Genomic DNA, 19559 nt, shown 5'->3' on the forward strand with positions numbered 1-19559 from the left:
AGTGATATGGTGGTCAGATATCCAGGAGGCATACTGGATGTATTTAATTCTGGTGAAATCAGAAGAAATGATGTCAACTTTTATGAAACTATATTCATTACCCAGAACTCGGGAAGCTATATTTGAAACAAGATTTTATTTTTAAACCCGGAATGTCAGTCACTGTGGTAATGTACTCAGGATCAGAGAATGGTGGTGAGTTATCTATTTCTGGGCTGATTAATGAAACTGGAGTGTTGAATGATAGCAGTTCTATGTTCAATAAAGTATTTTAAGTATTTAATTGGCAGATTTAAAGTACTTGAACCTAGACAAGCATGTATAGTATAAAAAGAGCTGAATCAACATGGATTAAGACTAGCCGGCAATTTTCAGTTCCGGCAAATTATTCTTATGATACATTGATGGGCATCTCCATGTCTGACAATGATGTACACATATGAGAGAATCCATGTCTATAAATATACTTGAGGCATATATTATTAACTCTATTATAAACTCCATTTTAAAATAAAAAGCCAGTCCTTAACACGTAAAGGTTCGTAATATTCTAGTTGACTAAGTATTTCTGGGACATAAGGTTAACAACAGGAAAAGAGTATCATTTTACTATGAAACAGTTTTTCTTGCTTCGATGACACCTGGTATTTGTTCACTAAATTTACTTATTTGACAAGGGTTCTTGGTAACAGTTTTGCCTCCAATGTATATACTAATTCCTGGTCAATCATAAAAAGAGGCAGTATCTCTCGGCAGTAATCTTTTATTTTCCTTCGTTGCCCATAAAACATGCTACGTGTCACTCAGCATTCCAGGTGGTTTAATGGTCAGATTGCTAACAGAGTTCTAGCTATTCTTTCAGTCTTTTGAGTTCAGAAAGGAGAAAGAATCTCAGAAATATATCCAAAAAGAATCAGTTCAGAAGTTCTGTGTCAATCCAGACAGCAGTGATATAGTGAATCACAGCACTGATCCAAAGACAATGAAGACTTTTGCCATAGGCCAACACTGTGGTCATTTTGCCGAGGTCCCATAATTGCCTCTGAAAAAAAATATGATGAAAGTCTTTATGCATGTTAGTTCCTGGACTTTCTTAATGAAGCTGTATTACCTGCTTGGCAATCAGATTAAGAATGGCTAATTACTTATACCTTGGCCTGACTTTCTAAGTTGATGCAAATGGCACAGCTAACGATGGTAGCTAACTTGAAATTTTTATTCCAGTCAAAAAGAGTGTATTAAGAGGAACGTGTATTGGTGCAATACTCTAATTGGTGCATCTTTCACGTTTTATGCTGCCATGTACAACGTTCTTCCCCCAACAGATTCAAATCTAATTCTAGGAAGACATTCCCTAATGTATGTATATATAATACTTTTCTATTAGAAACTCTTTAAAGATAGAGTCATATTGTATGATTCAGTTGAGGATTCCAGAGTTCTCTATCCCATACCCCGATCTAATGGCCCGTTTAGTCTTGAATCCCATTGCCTACACTTGACAACCTTCACATTACCTCTAGCATTTGAAAACCTTTCTAAGAGCATTTGTCCAGAGTCCAGAAAGTTGAACTTCAGCTATTTACAAATAAGATCAATTTATTTTTGCTTCCTTATTTACAACTTTGCATCACTCCCTGTCATACACCATAAAGAAGAGAGGAACATAAATCAATTGACCTGAGGTTCAATTCATGATCTAATTTCAGTGATTTTTGTGCACCATGTACTTAACATTGTCTCAAAGCTTTGGGTTGGTACACAGTCCGAGCAGCTCTGATGGAATTTGTGCCTTGCATATCTTAAGGGCTTGAGATTCTTAAATGAGTTAAAATGTTTAGTATTTAGACAACTGGTGCACAAAGTTTGCTGTACACTAGAATCACCTGACATACTTTCTAAACATACTCATCCTGGGATGGCACCCCATACCAATGAAATTAAAATATTGGGGTGGAAGAAAAAAGCATATATATTTCCGTTAGAGGTCCCTAGGTACAGCAGTGTTTGAAAACCACTGATTTAGACTCTTGATAGTCAAAATGTGCTTTGCAGACAAATTTTTCAGAACTGCAGAATCTCCATATTTACTCCAGGTCTATTGAGTCAGAATTAGAATTTTGACAAAATACCTAGGTAATTTGTATGCACATTAATGTTTGAGAAGCAAGATTTAGAGTGAGGAAAGAGGCTTTTTTCCTTCCTTCCTTCCTTCCTTCCTTCCTTCCTTCCTTCCTTCCTTCCTTCCTTCCTTCCTTCCTTCCTTCCTTCCTTCCTTCCTTCCCTCCCTCCCTCCCTCCCTCCCTCCCTCCTTCCTCCCTCCCTTTTCCCTTCCTCCCTTTCCTCCTTCCCCCTCCCTCCCTTCCTCTTCTCCTCTGCCTTCCTCTCCCCCCTCCCCTCTTTTCTTCTCTCATTTTCTAGCCCTTCTCCTCTCCTCCCCTTCCCTCCCCTCCTTTCTTCTTTCCTCCTTTCTCCTCTATTCTCCCCCCACTTTCCTCTCCTCTTCTCTCTCTCTGTCTCTCTCTCTCTCACACACACACACACACTCTCACCTCCCACTGACCCCCACCTATATCACACTTTTCTTTGTCTAGGTAGATTTCCAGCCTCACGCTGGTGTATTACCTATAGAAACACCTGTAGAGCTTTTCAAATGTAAAGATGCTTAGGCCATACCCCTAATAATTTGGGTTTAATTAGTTCTGGGGTGGGATCTTGGCATAAGTATTTTTAAATGACTCCCAAGTGATGCTAATGGATGACCAGAGTTAACCACTGATGTAGGGCATTACTACTGGTGGTCTACAGACCGGCAGCATTTGCATCACCTGGGACTTTGTTAGAAATGCAGAATCTCAGTCCCTGCTCCAGATCTACCAAATCAAATCTGGATTTCAACAAAATCTAATGGTCATTTCTATGCACCTTAACATTTCAGACGCACTGGTGTAGATCTCGGGGAACTGATTGTACCTGAGAATGAATGACACCACTCCAGGCACCTCAGCAGAGAAGATTTGATATTATCTGACTAATAAATATGAAGGCTCGTGGATATGGGATCATGTTCTAAGTCTTCTGGTTGTTTTTGGAAACAACAAAAATGAAATGAAAAAGAAACTGCATGTCTCACAGTTAGATCAGAAAACAAACTTACTTTTAAATACCCTTGCTGCTCATCCTCCAATCACTTACTTTCAACCCCCATTTATCCTTAAATATTTATTCTGTATGTTCATGTTAAGCTCCTGACAAAGTCTGCTGTTAACTCATGGTAATGTGATGATATTTGACTACTTAAATCAAGGCACTTCTAAACAGAGTAAATATAGCTTTATCCTTTTCTATTGTCATACTTCTCTGTTCAACCCTTTTGAGATTCCTTTGACATGTCCCTTGCCACATATTTTATTGGTATATTTTATATGACCTAAGTACTTGTGTGTCCCTCACATAGTGCATTTCTTACAATCAACATTGTGATTTTTGTGCTTTTTATTTAAACAACTATTTACTGAGCATCTGATATGTACCCCATGTGCCTAGTTCAGAGAATGTGAAAGAAAACTAAGATGCAATCTCTGATCTTGACAATTTCACTCTTCTAGCTTCACTATTATATTAACCTTCTTGTGGGCGAAATCTGAGCCTTTAACTTTCCAGCAACCACCTAGGTGTCTATCTCAGGTAGAACATTTTAGTTTGCATAGTGGGGACTCAGATTATATGCGTTGGATAGCCTTAAATAGTTTTTTAGGCCAACTTCATGGATCTAGATGATTGTAAGTTGGGAGAAGTGCAGGAAATTTAGGTACCAGGAGGGCTCCCAGAAACATCAGTATGATTCCAGAACTTGGAAGGGAGTAACTTGACTTGCTCTCTCAAGAGAGACCTGTACATGTATTCCCAAGGAAGATTCAATTCTCTGTTCTAGATTTCATACCAGCCATCCGAGTTCAGTCTGGGCCATGAACCAACACACTTAAGATATAGAACAGTCATTTCTCTGAAGCCAGGATGATTTACTCTGCAGGGGAGAAAGGAAATGTCTATGCAATCATTAGTATATCAGAACTGGAAAGTGGTTTTAAGAAGAGCTATTTTGTGGTTAAACAATAACAACAACAATAATGAAAGACTGAGCCAGTATAGTGAGATAACTAAAATATAATTCAGTAAAATCATGATGTGTAGTCACTGAGCATAGGAAATACAGCTTCTCACTCCAGCTCTCATGGTATAAATTTGGACGAATCTTTTCCTCTCCGGGTATCAAAATTCTTAAATATCAAAGGGGGTCCAGTTCATTTAATTTAAAATACTGAGTTGCCACATTGTTCCAGGCACATGATTAAGTGCGGGGGACAGAGTTATAAATAGTTTATTGACTTGCCCTCTAAAAGCTTACAATGTAGGGATATATGAACAGGATTAAGAGCTGTTGATTTCTAACATTTTATGGGTCTTCTCCATTAATCTTTCAGAGTTCTAGTAGGTTATCTGGGGGGCTAGAATATAAAGTCTTACAGTGATTAATGAGCTCCAAAGAGGCAGTTAACATTCCACAGCCATAATTCCTGCCCTGCCTTTTGTTTCCCCTTTGGTTTATTTAAACAAAATTATTGTGCGGGAGAACATTTGAACTCAAGCTATGTACCTACTGTAAAAGCTATTCCGCCTAGCTGGCTACCTGCCTAACCTGTTTCCTGCCTTAGATTATTATGAGGCTTGTTAGCCTCAGTAATAGGTCTGGGGGAGGTCAACCTACTTAGCATTCCCTTATCCTTGTTCTTTTATGCTTTTAAGTTTTTGAAGTACCAACCTTATTAGGTATGGTGTTTTGTGCTACTGAGTGACCAATAAGAGTTTATTGCATCTGTTAATTTTGGGTTTCCTGATTTGTCACATATTTGCACCCATAAATAACGTTCACGAAACACTTTGTACTTTTTCAAAAGGCTTTTAATATATACAATCTCCCTTAAGACCCTGTTATTGGGCATTTTAACTTTATTTTATAACAAAACAAAGACTCATAAAGACTAAATGACTTAGGCAACTCATCTTACCTCTATTTCTCTGCAAAATAAGAATTCTTATACCCATCCTAAGCGCCATACCATAATATCATGATTATGATTTTAAACTCATGCTAATAAAGTATTTATAACTCTTTAGAACTATAATCTGACTTTCATCATTTTTTAACTGTGTCTGTCTTTACACTAGACTGTGAGATCCTGGATGGTAGAAATTGGTCCTCTGCCATTTTGGTAGATTTAGCAGCAAGTACATGCATAGACACTCAATAAATCATCTTCATTAACTCCCACAAAAACTTAAATTTACCAAAAGGGATTTCTTTTGTGCTTATTCTACAGTTTTAATAGTAACTTCTCCAGCACCTGAATTTGTCTCTATTCTGCTAAGACTTAGTTTTGAGGCAGTTATATAACATCTTATGGGTCTGGGGATGGAGATATATTGAGCCAAGTATTACACCTTGGATGGATTTAAAACATAAACTGTGTAAATTCTGGCCACTAACAATGGTCTCAATCAGGGGTACATCTCAGAACCACTGAACATCCTGTAATACCTGCAACTCAGATATTTAAGAAGCACTCAGGTGATGAGGATGTACATCCTCAATTATGAATCCACAGATAAGCTCCAAGATGGTTACTATGAAACTCTAACACATACATGTGTTCTTTATCAAGAGCACTGTAGGACTCCTACTGCCTGGGCCTTGTCTGTTATTATCACCCTCTTTAGAGTTAAGAGAATGTGTGTAGAAGAGAGATTTCATTTCTGTACTACAGACTTGGGATTGAAAATAGATATGCAAAATAGATGGCAGGAGTTTGAGGCTAAGATGACATGCCATTTTCCCCAGCATCTTCTTCCTCATCTCCTTATTAGCATCCTTGCATGCAGAGCACGGTAGGATTTTTTTAGGATCTATGTCAATAGTTCTAATTTTAGCTTTCTCGTCTCTCCAGTTACTTTTTGAAATAGTCCCTGTCTCCTTGTCTTTGGGAACGTGAGACTCCCACCCAAGGAGGCCGTGGTATTTAACTGCTGCGATGCCACTGATGGCACCTAGGCAGAAGTCCCAAAGGACACCTGTTGCCCCTTCACAGATCTTTTCTTTTTTCTTTAGTGCAACCTCTGCCTGGCTTTTTACCGGAAACAAGCCCCATGACTAATGATTCAAAAAGCACACATAATTAAAAGTGGGACTTTAAACTACGTGAGAGAAGTAAAGGGAAGTTGCCATTCTGTGGTTAGGTTTTTGTTTCTCTCTTGTTTGTGGATTGGCCATTAGCCTGAGAAGCAGCCCAAAGGGACTAGACTGCAGAAAAAGAATCCAGAAACTTTCAGAGGCCATTCAGAAGATAACTAAACGCACCAAAGATTCCTTTAACAAGCAGGCAGGAGGAGGCAGCAATGCCAGTGTCTCCCTACCTCACTCACTTCTACAATTATCCCCCACGTGAAACAATCAGGTTTTCCTCGAATCCTGCGGTACTGATGGCACTCAAACAGACTGACCAAACCTCAACACAGGCACATTGGAAAATTTCTTTTCAGATACTTGGAAACTGAAAGATCTAGATATGCTTCCTGCTTCAAAATGTGTTGGGCTGTTTTTCTTTCTTTTCTTTTTCTTTTTTTTTTTTTTTTTTGCCCTTAGTCTCTTTCACATATTTTAATAAATTGGGGTTAGATTCTCTACAAACAAGACTATTATATAAGATTTATTATCTGATCATTCTAACTGTTTAAATCTGGAAAATTTAAAATTAGACTATTTACTCATGTTATCTAACGGCTTTTCTTTCATTTCAAACTATTTTCAACATTTCTAGCACTATTTAAAATTGAATTTGGTTTACTTCTTTCTTTCTTCTGGGATTTAAAAGAGAAATACTTGCTATGTATCAAGATAAAGGTTTCCATGTAAATCACTCTTTATTTGCAAGCCTACAGATAATTTAAGATGAGACGAAATAAGTCCTTTTTTTTTTTTTTTTACTATGGGCTTTGATTTGTATTAGCATAAAAAACAAACAGATTATATAACTAATATTCTAATGGATTAATCTAACAGACTACTTAGATTATTCTAATCTAACCTGTTAAATGCTAGAAGATCTGGGATCAGGTTATGGTTCCTCTATTTATTCCATGGATGAACCTCAAAGTACTAAATCTCGATCTCTCTTTCTCTCTCTCCCTCCCTCTCTCTTTTTTTAACTCGGTTTCCCCATTATTGATTTTTATTTTCTTGTTACAAAGAAATTGTTATTTTAAGCTTGTTTGTATTCTTTCTTGATCCTCTTTAGGCTTAACTTCTATAGAAAATAAAACAGCATGATCACAATTACCACATCAAATTTTAAGGACTCAGTTTGGGTTGGAGCTAGCTTTTCAATGCTGTGAATTGTTCAACTGAAGTTGTTGGATTTATAACTCTATTGAGCAGTTGATTTGATTCTGAGTGAGAAAGCACTAAGACAGAGGAAAAAGTGCTACTTGGCTAAAGTTCGTATATAGCATGATTGTGACCACATAGGTCACAGTATAGTGTATGTCTGAATTGATGGATGGCTGCAGTGGCCTTGTGGAAAAGACCCTGTCTTGGGAATCCGGAGACCTGGATTTGAATCCTAATTCCCGCCCCATCTTCAGTTTGAGCTGGTGACTTTCTTTCTATGGCCTTGTTCTTCATCTGCAAAACAAGAGTGGATTAGAGGCAAGATTCTTTTCACTTCTGGGATTGAAAAAACAGCATTTGTGAAGTGTTTATATAGGAACTACAGTGGATACATTCTCTTTAAAGATTTATGATCAGCTGCTTGTTCTCTCCTATCTCTTTTGGCGAACTTGATGGCATTTTTGCTTAGCAGATTGTACATTATGTTTTTATAACGTCTTTTCTTCACCCTCATATGTGTCCTCTTTACAATTAAGATGAGTTTATTTATACAACAGTCATATGTGAAGTTGATTTGGTGGATATGGTTTTCTTCTCTCCGCCAGCCCTAACCAGCACCTTCTTGCTAAAAAAAAAAAAAAAAAAAAAAAGAAAGACTAACAGAATAATGACAAACAGTCCAAGGGCTAAGTGTTTTACTGACATTACTGATAGGAAGTTTGATTTTCTTTAGTTCTCAATCATTAGTAATATATTATTAAAAAACAATTGCACTCAGTCCTTCATTGCCTTCAAACAATTTAAAAACCAATAACTATGTCTTCCAATGTTTGATTGGCTACTGATCATTTTAGATAGAAGAAGCATTTTCTACTACCAGATGAAAGTTATCCAAGGTCTATGGGTTTCATGGTTAATAAACTGAATTTCTTGATTATGCAAAGAATAAAAGAAAGGGAAATATCTGACAGTCATTAACATGTTTATGAACATGAGTTATAATCAGAAGTGTTTATGACGTAAGGGTAATTATAAAAATAGTACATGTGGATATATGCACTAATTATAATACTGTAAAATTTGGTCATTGACAAATAGTAGATTGTATTACACAAAAAGTGGCAATATTTGGATAATGATGATTGAATTATGAGTGAACTTTTATCCTTTTTCAAATCTTTTATCAATATTTTATTACAGTTTTTTTCCCATAAAGCAGATTTTTTTTTCTATGCTTTATGGGAAAATAAACTGTAATAGGTGTTGGACTCAGTTATAAATTTAAACAGATCCAGCTAAACTTTAAAAAGCTCTTTATTCTTCATGCTTTCATGCTTTATTCATGTCAAACATTGAAAGGACATTTGAAAAGATAACTGAGTCTTTTGAAATAATGCTTATGCAGCTTTTACTATGTTTAGGCACTGTACTTTACATATATTGACTCACTTAAGCCTCATAAAAACCCAATGAGGCAGGCACTATTGTCATCCCTATTTTAGGGATGAGAAAAGTCAGGCATAGAGATGTTAAGTAATTTGCCCAGGTCACACAGCTGTAAGTTGCAGACTGGCTTCAGAGTCTATGAGCTTATCCACTACTTAACACCTAAGGCATACTTTAGCATAGTCTTATAAGCCAATCAACCTTCCTTTGTTACTGAAAAACTAGTCCCATTGTGTATGTACAGATTTTATTAGCCTTCAGAATACCCCATCTCTGCAGGCTTAGTCTCACTCAAGCCCTGGGCCAGTAAGATACAGACCTGAGGAATTACTGGGACTTCCTGCCTGTTATCAGGTGTGTTCAAGAAAGAACCCACAGCTCTTATGTGCCTTAAATTGGCTTCTACCCCTAGGGACTTAATTAAGCACCGGGTTGCAGATTCTTTTTCTAACCCTCACACTGAAAAACTGTTCTGCTTACCTGGGCAGCTCCGTGGTGTGGTAGAAAGATCATAAGACTTGAAATCAAACACACAACTAACAACTTTTTAGTCTTTGTAACTTGGGTAAGATATATTTCTGTATCCTTGCTTCCTAATTTGTACAATGACTCGCTTTCTAGATTGAGACAAATGAGGAAAATATATAGAAAGAACCAAGCTTAAAATTAGTACTCAATAATCACAGCTGCTACTGTTGTTATTCTTGTTGTTAGTATTTGACCCTTAGGCTTGCTACTTTCTCTGCTTCTATATGGGGCTGGATTCTTTCCTTAAAATCCTTAAGATTCCTCTTCACCTTGCCTAGTTTTATTTCACTAATTTTTATCTGTTTGGATCCATAGAACGCCATGCAGCTGTGGTATGCAGTTTAAAACAATGTAGTTAAGATATACTCGTTTTAAATTATGCAATAAAAACTGAGTAACAGTGACATCAATTGATTACTATACTGATTTTTTAAATCATAGGTTTACTATTTTATTCCCATTGTCTGGCTTACAATGAAGTCTAATTTCTTCGGAAGAAAGAACCTGACTATTTTAACAGGGATGTTGATGTCGTTGGTTGGGTCCAGGAAACATTGCCTTGTTCAGTCAGAAGAGTAAGGACAACTTTCTGACCAGTTTTCAAACTTAAGTGTGTACCAAAACGCAGATCACTGGGCCCCACCCCTTGAGTTTCTGATTCAGTGAACCCAGGGTGAGCCTGGCTTTTGAGTTTGCTTTTCTACAAGTTCCCAGAAGGTGCTGATGCTGCTAGTCTAGATCTTTGAGAAACCCTGGTGTAGACAATCTAGTCTAAGATTCTCTTGCACTTGGGAATTCAATCTAGAAATAGATGTGTATTTTGCTGATTATTCAGAAATATCAGAATAAGGGATCAGGGATAGCCTTCTCATGAGGGAATTCCATAGCTTAAAAGAGTCAGTGAGATCACACATAGACAATTAGCCCAGAATTACCCACAACCACACTGGCTAATTAATTAATACAAGGATCCCTGCTTGGACGTATCCATTTATCTGTGCCATGCACATTGCTTGTCACTGGTGCTAGACATGAAAAACCACGAAGTTAGTGACCTCAAGAACACCTCACAAATTAGCTTTTGAAGAAATGCATAAACAGAAACCTAGGAAGAAATGACAGTTGGCAATGCATGTGAAAATTTAGATTAAATTTACTTTTACCATCATATTGTCTGTGTGTATTGCTCTGGCTAGGTGTTATAGGCCAGGAACCAATGACTAAGATAAGGTTTAAACTATCCCCTATTACACTAAATATATAAATGTAATCTTTTGGGAATATAGAGAGGAATTCGACATCTAGAATGGAGTTGACATATGAACTCACTGTTGCAGAAGGGATAAAATGAAAACATTGGAAAATCGTTCCAGGCTGTGAAATATTATATGCAAAGGTAGAGAGACATTAATATACGTGTAGTAACTAGGAAAAGATTAATGGATTGCTTAGTTCATTCATCCAGTGTCCGTTTATTGTGCTGGACACTGTTTTAGGTGCTGAATATAGTACTGACACTCTTCCCTCATGAACCATGTAGGGTTGGGATGGGATACAGTAGATGATGAATCATGTAAGAAAGGAAGAAAGGTTGCAAGCAAATTGTGGAAGCCTGTTACAAATTATGTAATGTAGGTGATGATTTCATTTACATTTCAAAAGCATTGATTACTGTAATCATCTTTAAAAAATTAGATTCCTAGGGCTTCTAGAATACGATTCTACTTACAAAGCTTTAATTGTTCACTAGCTTTTCAAGAACACATGTACTGTGCAAAGCGAGGCATACGTACAAGCACACTGTCAGGGCCAGAAGAAATACTGTGACCCAGTATTTCACTCTGATTTTTGCCAATCTCTGCTGCTAACACACTTGTCTTGCTTAATGGAACAATGAGTTTCATTCCTGTTCACTTTTGGCTCTCAACTCTCTAAAATTCTAGCATTGAAATGTATAGACTAGTATTCTAGGGTAAAGGTCCTTTTGAAAATAACCTTTTGTAAAGTGTCAGTCTTAAAAATTATTTCCTTAAGATCTATAAATTATTAAGACTCAGAATTATAACAGAGTAAAAACGACACAAGTACTAATATACGTGCATTTTGCAACTGTGTTATATGAATTTTCTCAAACTCTTCTATGCTTAAATATATGAAGACTCATGCCAGAAATACGTTTGTCTCCAAACTCACCCATCACTCTTTCAGTAGCATATTTTTTATATTCTGATGACCCTTCTTTAGAGAAGACAGAATTCTAAAAGAGGGGTTTCTGAATCCAGTTCTAGTCTTGAATTTTATCTGCCTAATTCCTAGCTGAAGGCATTGGGCAAGCATCCTAATCTCCATAATCCTAGATTTCCTTATCTATATAATGGAGATAATAATAGTAGCTATTTATAGGGTTGTTTTGACTATTAAATAAGATAATCTAAGTATTTACCACACTACCTGGCATATAATAAGCATTCAATAAAATGTAGATATTATTATTTTAAGTATCTGGTACAAAATCATCGCCATGGGGTTTTGCTGAGTCTGACAGATTCGAGTTTGCTTAATTGTTTAAATGAAATTTAAGCACCACACTTCCAATGTGTGCCTTTAGTTGTAGCTCAGTGTAGTGCTGTAAAGTATGGCAGCTCCACAAAGATTATGCTTTTGAATCAAACTCTTAAAACTGTTCCGGGAAGACACATCATACCAAACTGCATCATCGTGATCAATGGTTGAAACCTAGAAAGCACCTTGTCTAGGGAATGTCTCAGCTTGATTGGTAAAAGATTTATGAACAAGATTTTGAAGATGAAGGTCAGCAGATGATTTTCATCTAATAACCATAAGGTGCGGTTAGACAGATGGCAGCGACAGTCTTGTCTTTTCTCTGAGCAACCTCTTTTCATCTCAACTGACCCCACTGAATCGTGTCTTAGTGAAGACGGGAGGATGCTGGGGAACACACTGCAATCTCCTGTGATACTCAATTCCATCAGAAATGCTTCTAGAGCAAAAACAATATAAAAACAGTCTCTCACGCATAAAATTTGAGGTGATTTCTTCTTTCTTTTTCTGTTTTTACTTGCTATTTTTGTCACAGTTATAGAAAGTATGTTGTGAAATATAGTACTTTCTTGTCCTCTCTCCCATTTTTTTCTCTACTATCACTTTCGACTCTTGTTGATATTTACCTTCATGTGCTAAACAATATTCTCTTCTTACTACCTCTTAATTTCTCAGCTCTTTTTATTGATGTCCCACCAAGGAAATAGCTTTCAAGTCTCTCCCTTTATCACATTCTCACCACAACATGCATCCTTTCCATCTCACCATCTTTCCAAGGCTGGTACATTGTTATTTTTGTTAGATCAGTATTTAGTAGTTGCATGATTATGATTATGTAAATACTTTCATGACTAAGACAAATTAAACTATGATTACTCCTCCTTTTGTCATAAGATTTTGTTTTTTCTGTGGTTGATAACTGTCTTATTTTTATGTGCCCAGCGTTCTACATACTTTGTACTATATTTAACTCAAGTCCCTGACAGTTATCTGAATCGCATCTCAAGACACTCAGATGCACAGATATTCTATCAATTTCATCTTGAAGTACTATCCCTCAGAACCTGATGACTGGGTGCTATGTGCACACTTTTTTCTGTGCATTGCTTTGGACCTGGAGTTGCTTTATCCATCACCCTAGAAAATTTTTGCGGTCTCTGCTTGGATCTCTTGTTCTCCTGCATCCTCTGTATTATTCTTTCTTAGTTCACTCTCTTATTTTGGTGGAATACATTCTCCAACAGCTTCCTAAAACAAAGGATGCACAGTAAAATTTCTGAGCCTTCTCATATTGGAAAATATCTTCATTTTTTCTCATATTTGAACAATCATGTGGTTAGGTATAGAATTCTAGGTTTAAAATATTTCTCTTCAGAACTTAAATTACACCATTACAACATCTTTTTTTCTGCCAGTTCTGGTCTGATGTCATTCTAACATTCTGATTTCTTATTTTTTGTACATACCCGATATTTTTTTTCTCTGAAAACTTTTAGTGTCTATTTTTTTTTCTCAGTGTTTTGAAAATTGATGGTAATTTGCCTTCTTACAGTTTCATTTTCACTCATTATGCTGTGTATTTACTGTGGAAACGTTTCTTTAATTCTAGAACATTTTCTTTAATTCTTTAATCTCTAGAAAATTGGAAATAATTTCGTTTTTGAAATTATTTTCCTAATGATCTCCTACTCTCTGGTTTGTTGTTGTTGTTGTTGTTATTGTCGTTTTGTTCTGGTATTCTGGAAATCTTACTTAATTGTTTATATTTGGGATTATTTTTCATAGTTTTCTATTTCTCATATGTTTTATTTCCTATTCTCTACCTCTTTTGTCTTTTCTCTATTTTGTAGATTATGGGCCCAAATTTATCTTTTAATCTTTTTCTTAGATGTTATCTTTAATTTCTGGTATCAGATTTTTAATTTCCAGGAGGCGTATTTGTCAGTTTTCTTTGTTTGATTTTATATTATGCCATCTTATTTCACAGGTGCGATATTTTCTAATACTTTGCTGAGAATATTTATGATCTACATTTTTAAAGAAGTTTTAATCTCCTTCCATAACCTCTGTTTCCAGTAAGCTTTTTGTTTGTTTTCATTTCTACCTTTCATCTTAGAGATTTTCTGAAGATGTTTTTGTATTTGGTTACCTGTTCATTTTTAAAAGTGGGTGTAGGGGCTAGAAAGGTGACTGGGAGCTTTGTGTACGTGGCGGGGCTTGTTGTCAACGAGCGTAGAGTGTTGGTGGTGGCTTTTTGCTGTGGAGCTCCTGAGGTCCATATTTCAGGTCTTACCTCTTAGTTTCCCAAGATTCCTCAAAGAAGACTCTTTGGGAAAGACCTGGCTGTGAGAGTTCTGTGGGTTTTGTCAATCCGTATAAATCTTCACTTAATCTCCTGATTTTCAGTGTGGTATTCACTCTGCCCACTATGCAGAGAGTTTCTGCTCTATCCAGTACAAAGAACAAATATCTAATCTTCTGCTGGGATTGAGGAGGGCAGTTGGCTAGATGCTTGATGTTTGGGAGAGCATTTGAGGTTATAATACCATCCTAAAAACAAACTTTCCACCATTTTTGCATAATTTACCCTTTTCTCCTTCACCTCACTTCTAGACAAACCTGGTGCTACCACTTTCTAAACTTCTGGAGATTGTGCAATCCAAGTTAGGTTGCCTATTGACTTTCTCCATTGCTGACTTAGGACTAAGCTTTCTCAGATCTGAAAAATATACCTTCACCAGCTGGTTTTCCAGCTCTAAAATTTTCTTGCTGTTGTCTTCTCTCTCTTTTGTTCCATCTTTAAAGATTTATGCAAAACATAAACACACATGCCATTTATTGTACTTTTAATTATGTTCAAGTAGGAATGAAAGTAAAAGCCAGTGTTCAATATTTCATCCTTACTTGGAAGTCTCTTTACATCCAAAAATACTAAATAACCCTGTGGAAAGATGCTCTCCATTCAGAAGTGCTTGATGTAGCATTTTGGGGAGTTCTCAGCAGTGCCCTGGCCAACTCCTTCAGTTTATCCAATATACTGTAGGTTGTCAGGCATAAGGATCATTAAGGTATTCTTCCCTTGAGAAAACACCATGCAAATAGCTTTAAAAAGTTACTGGCTTAAGAAAATTACCAAGGTCATCTCCAGAGAAATTTTTAACATTACCTTTGACATTCTCATTCATCTGTTCTTCTACTTTTCAAGCATACATTGGACACATAGCCTGAGCCACGCATATTGCCATGCGTTGGCAAAACAGGATAATGAATAAGTGACTGACCTCATGAACCTTCCATGCTATCATGGAAGACAGACACCAGTGTTCAACTTGCAATACGGTAAATGCCACCATAAAGATATTAACGGCCGGGCGCGGTGGCTCAAGCCTGTAATCCCAGCACTTTGGGAGGCCGAGACGGGCGGATCACGAGGTCAGGAGATCGAGACCATCCTGGCTAACACGGTGAAACCCCGTCTCTACTAAAAATACAAAAACTAGCCGGGCGAGGTGGCGGGCGCCTGTAGTCCCAGCTACTCGGGAGGCTGAGGCAGGAGAATGGCGTAAACCCGAGAGGCGGAGCTTGCAGTGAGCTGAGATCTGGCCACTGCACTCCAGTCCGGGCGACAGAGCGAGACTCCGCCTCAAAAAAAAAAAAAAAAAAAAAAAAAAAAAAAAGATATTAACAAGTGCTAGAGGCTCTAGGGGGTGGGAGTGATTAAGTCTGCCTTCGAAACTCATGATTGGAAATGTGTCTTAACTCTCACTATTCAAGCAATAATTTTCCAGAACAATCCCCTTGCCAATTTGTAACTGGAAAACTTAGTAATTTCCTAGCACCATAATAGAGTCTTAACTTGGTCAGAAGAGAATCTGGAAGTCATTTTCAGCTTCTTCATTTTATCTGGAAAAACTGGCTCAATCCTAGTGAAGTCAGGACTGAAACTTAGGTTTCTTGAGTCTCATAGTAATATACTTTCCACTAAATTATATTGGGCCCCCACCCAAAAGCCCAATTATTTTTTGAGATGACTGAAATTTTAATCAGTGGCTCTGAGTCTCAGAGATCTGGACATACTGATTTTAGAAACCTCTAAGAAGTTCTTTCAAAGCAGTAACGTGAGTGAAGGAGCTGTACTTTGGATATAGATACAAGACTCCAAACTCTGTCATGTAATGCCATAAAGAGAGAATGGCTTGGAGTTCTCATTGCTTCTTCTGAAAGCAGCGTTACCATTCTTAAACTAGAAGAACAGGGCTCTTTTTATTTGTACAGGTTAGTATTGATTGAATTTCAAATCAGCCGGCAAATTCAGGGGACAGTTGCCCGGAAGAAGCTTTAGTATGTCATTTTGCAATATATTTTTGAGACATTTCTGTGTTTACATTGTCTTGAAAGCACACAACAGATGTATAAACATAGAGTTTAAACATTTTGGAGAGGCAGACAATGTTGTCTTCGGTGAACACTTAAGAATGTAATGTATTCTGTTAAATATATGGTTTAATGACTTAATTAACAATTAGCAAATGGTATATTATGGGGAAGCTAAGAACTCTAAAAATATATTGTTCAATTGTCAGTTCTTTATCAGTAATATAATATTAACAATAATTACATTCCTCATTCAAAGCACAATATAACTTGAAAGTGATATTATAATATCTTCCCAAAGTATATTAACTTTTTATTTCCACAAATGCTTAGATTGTAATTTTCTCAATAAAGCTTTTCCTTGATCCTCTTCTGCTAAGAATTCCTTCTTTCCCTGGTCCTTCAAATCTCTCCTGTAGTGCTGATTTCTTTCTATGTTATACTATAGTTCCTTGGGTCCTAGCTTGTTTTCTAGGCTGTGAATTTCATGAAGGCAAGGGCTATGTCTTCTTCTTTGTAATTTCAGTGACTTGGCACATGTTAAGCATACAATAGAAGGTAAATTGAGTTAATTCTATAAGGACTATGTCTTTCTGCTTTGTAATTTCAGTGACTTGGCACATGTTAAGTATACAATAGAAGGTTAATTGAGTGACTACTATAAAGCCCTCAATATATTAACATAAAATCTTTGTTTATTTAATTTTTATAGCACTTTTCATTATATCCAAGGCATAAAGTAGCTAAAGCCTCAGGGATGATGTACATGTAACACACACACTTCAAGATTTCCTTCTTTCACTTTTGAAACGCCTCTCATCTCTCACCCCAGGCTGTTAGAGCCCTCTAAATAATGGATCCTATTCCATATGACTAAAATTCCTGTTGTCCATGGAAGAAAGTCATCAATCCTCATCCCTGGGAAATCTGGTTCGGCATAAAAGGTTTCTCCTCCACCTTGGTGGAAGAAATTCCTATGCTGTTTCTAAAAATCAGAAAGAAAACATTCTCTGTTTTTCTCATTTTTTTTTTTTTTTTTTGAGTCGAAGTCTCACTCTGTCACCCAGACTGGAGTGCAGCAGTGCAATCTCGGCTCACTGCAATCTCTGCCTCCCAAGTTCAAGCGATTCTCCTGCCTCAGCCTCCCGAGTAGCTGGGATTATAGGCACACACCACCATGCCCAGCTAATTTTTGTATTCTTAGTAGAGATGGATTTTTACCATGTTGACCAGGATGGTCTCGATCTCCTTACCTTGTGATTCATTTGCCTCAGCCTCCCAAAGTACTGGGATTACAGGCATGAGCCACCGTGCCCAGCTGTTGTTCTCATTCTTGAACAATGGGAAACAGCATGATTCTTTATTATTATTTGTGTATGTGTGTTGTGACCCGTCTTCTGGTTCTCTTCCTTCTTGACAGAGACTGTGTGTGCCGTTCTCGGTCAGCTCCCATGAAGCCAGCTCTGAACACCTCTTTGCATTCTAAGTACAGCCTTGTCATTAGTTGCATCCCTGGCATTAGTGACTGAAATTGTACTTCTCAGGACCTTTTGTGAGTCCCAACAAGGAGACTTCTGCATCAGTTCAAAGGGTGGCATTTCTGGAGCTACAATGATTACAACTTTTGTTGTTTAAGATAACCTGGGATTTCTGCTTCCTAAGGCCTGAGGTTAGAGGTGTTTCAGTTTCCTCAACTCAAAAGTGTAAACTGAAATAAATGGGGAATGAAGGCCTTTCTTGTCCTTGATGTGTGAATCCATTTTCTGGACGTTCGTTTCAGTGACTGTCTTGTCCTTTTCCTCAACAATTCATCTGTTACTTTTGCATGGGTTATTCATCTGTTTAGTATCAACATTCTTTTGAAATCATCTTCTATATTAATAAACACTTCACAAATTTACTGGGGAAGCCCCCTTAGAATCTTGATGTAATAGGGTTATAGTGAATAATTCTTTTCCTTGGATTCTATCTTTATAACAAAAATTGCTGTGGATTGACGTACAGAAAACTAGATGTGTTGTAAAAAGGTCAGGGTTCAAGTTTGGCTCTGTGACCTTGGACATTTCATTTTATCTTTCTAGGCCTTAGTGTGTTGTAAGTGGAGGTAAATATCTTGCATCTGGGGTTCTTGAGGTGGGGATTCAAGGAGAGAAAGTATTTGGGAAGTGCTTTGTAAATGATATTGTACTATATGACAAGCAAGTTGTTATTAATAGAGGCCTGACTATTCCCAATTGTTTCTGCTTGGTCAGTTAGTTCTAGATGAATAAATTGGAGAGGACAGGAAGGAAGGAAATGGCACTGGGCTGGGAGTCGGGTGATCTGGAATCCATCCGGGTGCTGTTCGGCAGTCAGTCGGTGACTTGATGTGACCTTGGCAAAGTCGTGTCACCTCATGTGCTTCTGTTACGTCATTGGTAATATGAGGTGGGCAAAAGAAAAGATGATCCAGAGACTTTTTCCCAGTTTACGAAAACATGTGATTATTAGAGTTTACATTATGAGATTATTATGTATTTAAGGATATCACTGAGTTTAGATTATTAAATCATAAGTCTTACCAATAGTGGGTCCAAATAATATACATATTTTGAATATATAATTTTAAGGAATTATTTTAAAGAAAATGCCAAGACTTCATCTTTTAACCACTGAAAGGAACTAATGGAGTCTCCTATTCACTACATTTTTGTATTATATTTGGAAGGAATGTGTGTATTTAAAGGGAGGCTAAGGATTAACAGATGAAATTCTGTGTAAAAAACCAATTGTGTCTACAGCACCTAAAGCACATTTTGTTGTGATATATTCTCTAGTTGCTTTAAATTTGTTTGTTTTCCTTCATTTAACCAAAAAATGAATAATTGTTAAGAATGAGGCGGTATGCTAATCACTGTAGTTAAGAGAATTCCTGTTATAAGATGTGGTTGATCTAGTGTAGAAAACAGCATGGCTTAAAAATTATACAGGAATGCCTCGTGTCATTGTATTTTGCAGATGTTGTATGTGTTGCATATTGAAGCTCTGTGGAAACCCTGAGCTGAGCAAGTCTATTGTCCCATTTTTCTAACAGCACGTACTCACTTCAGGTCTTTGTGTCACATTTTGGTAATTCTTACAATCTTTAAAGTTATTCTATTACTATAACTTTCATGGTGATCTGTAATATTTGATGTTATTATTGTAATTGTTTTGGGAATCCCAT

General features: G+C 36.9%; 1 protein-coding gene across 2 annotated transcripts in view; it reads left to right on the plus strand.

Moving 5' to 3' along the window:
* Positions 1-19559, plus strand: part of FGF12 (fibroblast growth factor 12) — a 593021-nt gene that overhangs the window by 1257 nt on the left and 572205 nt on the right. The gene's annotated exons all lie outside the window — the stretch shown is intronic.

Source organism: Rhinopithecus roxellana, chromosome 1 (assembly GCF_007565055.1).
Source record: "Rhinopithecus roxellana isolate Shanxi Qingling chromosome 1, ASM756505v1, whole genome shotgun sequence".
NCBI lineage: Eukaryota > Metazoa > Chordata > Mammalia > Primates > Cercopithecidae > Rhinopithecus > Rhinopithecus roxellana.